Below are 9,033 nucleotides of genomic sequence, written 5' to 3'. Positions count from 1 at the left end.
ATTTTTATATATCAAGAATAAACCTTGATGTCATATTAAATTCTAAAAAGCAGTCTTAACCCCCACAGTGTTCTAACTTAATAGGCAACTTAATTTTTGTCTTCTGATAAATCTTAAGTTCATAATAAATCTATTTTAACGAAACAAAGAAGTATATACTCACTGAAACTATAGTTGGCTCGGCCTGTTAAGAATACATAATTGTAATAAATATTAATTTATCATAATATCTTAAAGAGAATTATAGTTGACTATATGACGTCTGAACTTGTTTGACGAATAAACTCATTGTAAAGCATCAGGTATGTGCATATCAAATAATCATATCCGTAGTTTAGACAAAAAAAAAATACTGATACATTTATGTTCATCTTTATATAACATGGTATTGTATTAACATTTCTTAGTAATTTGAAAAGTTTGTAGCCAATTCGCCAATTCCCATCCGTATCATTTCCAACTTCATATGCAAGTTAAAGGTGAAAACTAATTTAGATCAGTTACTTGTTACAGGAATCACCTGGTGCTTGCCGACTTCGACGAGGGCGGAGCCCCCTGGAATTAACCTTTTACCTATTTGAGACGTTGAGCTCGGACACGGAATTACAGATCATCTCATTATATATAAAAGGTACTATATCCCACTTGCAAGCCCAACAAATGAAAATGTTAAATTCCAACGGCATTTAAATAATAATGCTAATTCAGAACTTCCCTAAAAAATGAGGGGCTTGAAAAATGTCTTAACGTGGGAAAATAGCGAACATTAGATGTCGAATCGATTTAAGTGCTACCAAGTCAATAGGTAATAGTTTGATTTGCAGACCATTGTACCGATTTTTCGTACGTTTTGTGCTGCGCAAATATTCAATCAGTTTAAGTTTGGCCATTACAAGAAGTGGGGTATTGATGTAGACAATTGCTCATGTTCCATTTACAGCTCATTTTAGGTATGTTATTACCAGAGAAGAAGAAAGCCAGTCAGTCACTCAATAGTGTCTGACAATGAAGTCTAGCAAGTAAACAGGCTTCCTTGCATAATTTGAATATTAAGACACTGCTAACGTTTAAATTTAACAGATAGGACATACATGACATTCATAATTCCTGCAAAGTTTTACATAATTTGATGCTGGCTGCAAAAGGGACATGGTATCTTTATTAATTCTATTTTAGTTACCACGGTCTAACCGTATTATCATGCATTTCGTGAACCAATTTAGAATAATAATTACGTTCATCTTGTCTTCAGTGTTTGAGTTAATTTCTACGTAGAGTATAACATATTATAATCAATTTACCAACAAATATTTACGATCGTAGTAATACATGTTAAAGTGACTATACTTCATGAGGGGAATTCGTTATCAATGAAAATTCTTGGAAAATTCTTGATTATAAATTAATGACATCCCTATTAGATTTAGATATGCTACTGAACCCTTCTAGAATAGGTCTACTAATTAATCTAACCACAATCCACATAACAACCTGTTATACTTGAAAACTTATATTCACAACTTTATTAAGTACATATTCAAAATAGCTCTGCGAAGAATTCATTTATTTCTTCAAATAATGTCAATTTCTAATGGGTTCTAAGGTTAATTAATCTAAATAATCTATTTTAAAAAAACGAATAAGAGGTGACGAAGTATTAAAAAAAATGACTCCTAAACTTGTTTCATGAATAAACTAAACTTAAAACATAAAACATGTAGCTATGATAACATCTCTTCCCTCTTCTAGAGTGCAAATATTTTACATTAATGTTAATCTCTATGTAACATGGTCTTTAGGAAAACATTTGCTGGGAAATGAAAGAGTCCGTAGCTGATTCTCCCATTTAAATCCATCTCATTTTCATCTTTGTATGCAAGTTTGAGGTCAGAGTATTAAAATGATTATAAAAGATTAATTTTAATGTACATACTTCAATAACTTCTAATAAATGTACAATTGGAATAAAACTTCATATCAACACTATACCTGATTATATACTTACTCTAAGAGCGTCTTGATGTAACTGTTAAAAGTATATATTTAATATAAATGTTAATCTTCATTTAACGTGAACTTTTTTAAACTGAAAACGTTCGTAGAGCTTATTCGCCAATTCCCTTCGATTGTTTTCATATCCAAATTATTTATTCTCATTTCTAAGTAGATGTAACATTCATGCTTCCAGAAAATATAATCTAGAACTGGATAACTTATGTATGTTTATTATATTTATTTAGCCGTATGACCGCCAAAGATTTGTGTTTAGAGGGGATGTAATTTTTGTTTACACACCCAGTGGAGTTCGTTTGCCCAGTCTATTAAAAGCCATAATACAAAGACAGGACTCTCCTATTGAAGCAAAATGTAGTAAACATCACCATTGATCTTAATGACAGAATATCTTGTAATCAATTGATATTGGTATTAAACTATATATTAACACTACAACTGACTATGTACTTACTAAACTATCAATTGGTAGGCCCTGTTAGGAGAAAACAATGTAAATAAATGTTGAGCTCAATTAATCTTAATATTTTTTAAAGAATAAGAGGTCGCCCCAAAAATGCGAAAAATAACTCCTGAACTTGTTTTATGATTAAAATCAACTTTAACATAAAGGATGTGTATGTAATATAATCTTTTCCTTACTCAGAGCTACTGTTGAGAGAATATTTGTTATTTAAATGTTCATCCTATAAAACGTGGTCTTTGGGAAAACATTTGTTGAAGAATGGAAAAATTCCGTAGCTGTTTCGCCAATTACGATCCGTGTCACGTTCATCTTTGTATGCAGGTTTGAGGTCAGGGTATGTAAATGATTATAATAGTTAACTATTTATGGATAAGTGTCATATTCTCTTCGAAATTAGAGGTTGATATTAAAATTCATATTAACACTATAATGGAGTTTATACTTACTTCAATAGCTCTTCGAATAGACTGTAATAAGTATAAATTTGAGATAAATGGTAATCTGTATGAAACCTGCTCTTTTTTCATTAAAACGTTTGTACAGATTATTGGCAAATTCCAATTCGATTTTTTTGTGTCCCAATTAGTTATCCTCAATTTTAAATTGATAAACATTCCTGCCTTCATTCATTCATTATAAACAATGGCAAATGGAAGTATGTTTATTCAGATCAATTTAGCCATAAGACAACCAAATAGTTCTGTTTACAGGGGATGTGATTAATTTTCATTTACACAACCCGTAATGCTCGTTTGCCCGAGTCTAATAAAATCTTGATACAGCAGTAACAACATTCTCTTATAAGCAACACGTAGTGAAAGTACTATTGATCTGAGTGATCTAACTATATCGACGGGACATGTCCTTTGAATGTCTGTATTACGTGCAAAACTTTATAATAAAATGACTTAATAGCTCATTTACGTTACAATAGTGACCTTGCGATTGTTTCATGATAATTGAAGAAAAAACGACGACGTTTCAAATTTTAATATTCAGTTATTCTTTTGCATCACAAATCGACAAGAATCGAAAAATTGTAATAACATTCTGTAATAAGAAAGGCCGGAAAGGGATCTTTTTGTGAACATGATGAAGTAATTGGGATAATTAGAGTTATGTTTGATCAATCAAGTTCATGTCCGTGAAAGCCCTTTAAAGTGTTGGGAGCCCAAATTCGACAACAAATTTAATTGCAAAATTTCCATTAAAAAACATACTATGTCCCTTTTGCAGCTAACATCAAACTCGGTAGAACTTCGCAGGAATTTTGAACTTGTCGTGTATGTCATATCTGTAAAAATTTAAACATTAGCAGTGTCCTTGTATTCAAATTATGCAAGGAAACCCGTATACCTTCTAGACTTCACTGCATATAGGCTTTAAGTAAATGTTGCCATCAAATTTTAGGGACTCCTTACACTTTAGACGATGTTTAAAGGACAAGTACACTCGAAAAATAACTTACTTTCAATAAAAGCAGAAAAATCAGACAAACCAATCAAAAAAAGTTTGAGCAAAATCGGATAATTAATAGGGAAGTTATGAATTTTTGAAAAAGTATGTTAAACTATGGAACAATGAGAATCACAACACAAATTGCCAAGATGGTTATCAGTTTGTGACGTCATGTCCTCACTATTTATCAATTGCTCTTCATGATTTAATCCCATCAAATTCCCCTTTTATTCCCCAAAACTTGATTTCCCCATGCCTTTGCCCAGGTTATATGCTTTGTATCATATTGCGTGCATGACATTTCACAAAATCTTTGAACAATTTATTCTAACTTCTAAATATTGTATATTCATAATTATTGATTTTTATATAAATAGTTTATCCAAATTCACATTTTGCACGATTTAACTGGAAAATTACTCTTTATTAGTGCATCCACACAAAAAACATATAACTATTAATCTGACTTGGATGCTGATGTGAAGAAATAAGACTCTTAAGGAGAAAATATGAAATTCATATCATCAATATGAAGAAAATAGTTAGTTGATAGTAAGGACATGACGTCACACACTCATGAGCGAGTTGCCAATTTGTCTAGTGATTTTCAAAGTTGTTAATGTCTTTAAAAATTCATAACTTTCTTATTAGTTATCCGATTTTGCTCAGATTTTTTTTGATTGGTTAGTCTAATTTTTCTGCTTCTATTGAAAGTAAGTTATTTTTTGGAGTGGACTTGGGCTTTAAGATCAGTATTGCTCAACGTGAACGTCTTAGAGATTAACTAATAAACTTGTGAGGAAATATAAGGAAATGAGGCAAATAAAGAAAGGGTTTGAGCTTTACGGGCAGCATTGTACATAACAAATAATCTTCTTTCATTCTAAAGTTGGTCATAACATTTATTTTAACGATATAAAGGAGTATTAACTTACCGTAAGTTGAGTAATAGTTGCCTGTTTAGAATAAATAATTTAGATAAATGTTAATCTTAATGAGAAATTTCATTGAAATTTGAAAAATAGGCAAATTATATCTCTACATATTGCTGAGAACCTGTAGAAAAATGCAAGATGTACAATTAAAGACAATATGAAATTTTGAATGAAAACAAACCATTATTAATGATAGAAATTAGGAAAAACTGATCTGATCGATTCCTTAATTTTCCCAACTATGTTATTACATTTTAATGACATTTTATGTGAATGAAAATCGTCACAAAGCAATGAATGGGATTTGTATACCATTCCAGACATTTAAGTGCTGAAGGCTTTTTAAAAGCCTGTTTTATGTCTTTTTTTTATTGACACACGGTTGGGAAATTCAAAAATGGTTTGGAGAATTTAATCTTATAGGGTTAGTACAGTAAAAGGAACATAATAAGTAACATTTCATACAAAAATTACGCAGTTTTTCATCAAACTTCAACAATGTTACCTAGTCACTTTAAGTAACATTCCTTTTAGTTACCACGGTCTAAACGTATCATAATGCCTTTTATTAACCAATTGAGGATAATGATCGATAAGTCCATCGTGGCTTTAAAGTTTGAAATAAATTCTATAGAATATAACATATAATCAATTAACATCTGGCCCCTTTATAACATAATGACAAGAGTACTCACCAAAGTTATATTCATAATCGTAGTAATAAATATGTTAACATGACAATTCTGTATTTGGAGAGTTAGTTATTCATAAGTTTGTTTAAAAGTTATTGGTTAGAAATTAATGACATATTTTCTTGATCGAAATGTGCTACTGAACCTTTCTACAATATGCCTATTGATTAATAAAACCACACAACATTACAGATGTAACTTTCTTAAACTTCACAATTTTATTTTTTACTCTATTACTAAGTAAATTATTAAAATAGCTCTGCGATGAATTCATTAATTCTATAAAGAGAACATATTTTGAATAATGTCAATATTTTTCATAGATTTTAATGTAAATTAACCTTGATTAAATATTTTGTTTTCAAAGAGTTGACGACAAATGCGAAAATTGCCCTTTATTGTCTGCTCAGCAAGCCCCTGTTTTTTACGGATGCATCTTTTTCTATCCTCTACTTTAGTAGATGTAATCACGTCTTCTTTCTATTTTTTTTCCTCCAATGTATATATATATATATTTAAATGTATTTTTCTTTGCCTATGGCTTACAACAATGCATAATGTCATTTTTTTTTACCGTGATGGGAATCAAATAAAGTTCAATTAAATTTACCTTGTTCAATGAATGAACTAAACTTAAAACATTAATTATGTACATATGATATAATCTGTTCCCACTAGGAGATAATTTTTTCATTATTGTTGATCTTTATATAACGTGGTCCGTTGGAACATATTTATGGGGAGTGGAAAAGTCAGTAGCCGATTCATCAATCACATTCATTTTGTATATAAGTTTGAGGTCATAGTTTTCAAATGGTTAAAAAAGATGACTATTTATGTACAAAACAGAATATGTTCTTATAAAATAAAAATTGATAGTAAACTTTTTATTAACACTATAACATAGTATATACTTACACCAAGAACATCTCGAACATTCTGTTATAAGTATAACATTGAGACTAATGTTAATTTGTATTAAGCGTGGACGTTTTGTTTTACTGATAAAGTTATACAACTTAATTGCCATTTACACACCCTGCTGAATTTTTGAAAAATTAGAATGTGAACTTAATAACAACATAACACAATGTTGCAAATGTATTCGACATGAACTTGAACTGAACTTGAACTTATTCAAGTGGGTAACAAAATAACAACTAATAAACAGTTGATATCGTATACATATTCATGTACATGAATTACAAAGAAAAAGGAAATATCCATTGTTAAACCATATGTACACATTAAATCAATCATATATCACGTCATATTAAACCTGCGATTTAGCCATAACTTAATAATACGTAGAGATTGAGTTGGATTTCTTAGAGATATATACAAGTGCGACTGGAATTGAAATTCACAGAGTTCCGATGTATTAGTGATTCAATAAAGGATATTTTAAACTTTAATTCTGGGATTTTTACGAAATGATTTTCTTCTCTTATATTCATGGGCAAATTACTCCACAGCTTTGCTCCTATGAAAGACACTGAGTTTTTCCAATTTAAGTGTAAACACAATAGTGGCACGACTGTTCAATAAAAAAAATGTCGTGAACATTATTATTGGTTTCAGTGATACCAATTATACTGACGGAACGTGTAATTTAAAAATATGCATTACGTGCAAGGCTCTATGTATTGTAAAACGAATGAATTAATGACCTATTTACGTATTAATTGTGGCCTTCGACTGTTTTATTATAACTGAAAACTGGTGAAGTTTCTCATTCCAATATTCAATTGTAATTGTGCATTATAGATCGACATAAATCCCCTTATTATAATGCGTTTCTGAAATGAGAAAATCCGGATGGGGAACTTTGGTGGTCTAATATACTATTTTGCAAGTCATAAATATGTCTCTCTCATTTCCCCCAAATCCAGTTAAAATAGAAGAAAACATTTCAACGTCTTTTAGAATATTGATTGATACAAATACTTCGATAAGGTGTACACTGTATATGAACTATACTGAACTGTTGCCCATGAAGTTGGAATATATATTTTACGTCTTTTCATGAACATGATAAAGTAATTGTAATTATAAATGCTTCATAGATAAAGTAAATTTCCGTTAAGATCTATTTTGCTCAATGTTAACGTCATACAGACCAATCAATAAACTTGCGAAAAGATAAACGTTTCATCTACCAAGAATAAATCATGATTTCACAATCACTTCGGGAAATGAGGCAAATAAAGAAAATGATTGAGCTTTCGGGGGAGTATTGTAAGCAAATATTAATCGACTACGAGGGTAATGGTGCAAACTATCATCGCCGAGGTGATCTCGGGGCTACTATCTTACCGAGCCGCAAGGCGAGGGAAGATGGTAGCCCCGAGATCACCGAGGCGATGATAGTTGTATCCATTGCCCGAGTAAAGGAGGTTAATATTTGTTTTATATCCCACATCGGCAATAAGGTCTATTTAAAGTGAATTTTACATAATAATAAGAACTGATTCTGCAGACAGTTTAGCTTCAGCTAGATTTTAAAAAGCGCAACATGCATACACATGTAATACAGTCGATGCGCGCTCATTTGACATTGACATTGACTTTGACATTTCGCGTAACCTACTTTGCTATGCGTTTTCAATGGGCAAGGGTGGGCAAGTGGGGTAGTAGCAAAAAATTACTTTACAATAAGTACAATCTCAGGTAGATAGTACTTATTTATATCTTTTTCGTGCTCTGTACAATCGCAATGCAAACAACTATACATGAGGGATATAATACATGATATATTATTTTCTAATCAATCGTTTTGTTAAGGTAACAAGGAGTATATACTTACTGGGAGTGAACTCGCCATGGACTTTTAAGAATAGATAATTTAGATAAACGTTAATCTTCATTAATCATAATATCTTTAATAAAGAGAATAAGAGTGGACGAAAATTGCGAATATGACACCTGAAATAGGTGATGATTAAACTCAACGTAAAGCATGATCATCTGCATATTTAAATCAGTGTTAGTCTTTATATAACAAGGTATTGGGTAAAGCTTTGTTAGTGATTTGCAAAAATTATGTAGCTAATTCCAGCGTCCAATCCCCTATCATTATGAGTTTTATATGCAAATTGGAGGTCCGAATATGCCAATGATTTTTATAGTGGACTCTTTATGAATGGTCATTCAGAATATTTTAGTTACAATAACGACAAGAGTTCTGTCTCGAGGGCTTGTGACGGTGATGCTTTCCCTCATTTACAGACCAAGCGGAGCTCATCTGCCCTAGTCTGATAACAGTGTAAATACAGAAGTGACACAACTCTCCCATAAACAAAATGTAGTAAACATTACTATTGATCTGAGTGATATAATTATATCGACTGAACGTGTCATTTTTATATATCCGTTTCTTTATAGCAGAACGACTGGTTTAATGGGTCATTTACATAACAATTATGACCTTGTAATTATTTCATGATTATTTGAAACTGATTTACGTTCT

Source organism: Strongylocentrotus purpuratus, unplaced genomic scaffold (genome assembly GCF_000002235.5).
Source record: "Strongylocentrotus purpuratus isolate Spur 01 unplaced genomic scaffold, Spur_5.0 spur5_scaffold_1, whole genome shotgun sequence".
Taxonomy (NCBI): Eukaryota; Metazoa; Echinodermata; class Echinoidea; order Camarodonta; family Strongylocentrotidae; genus Strongylocentrotus; species Strongylocentrotus purpuratus.
The sequence above is the reverse complement of the archived record's forward strand: the minus strand, read 5'-3'. Positions refer to the sequence as shown.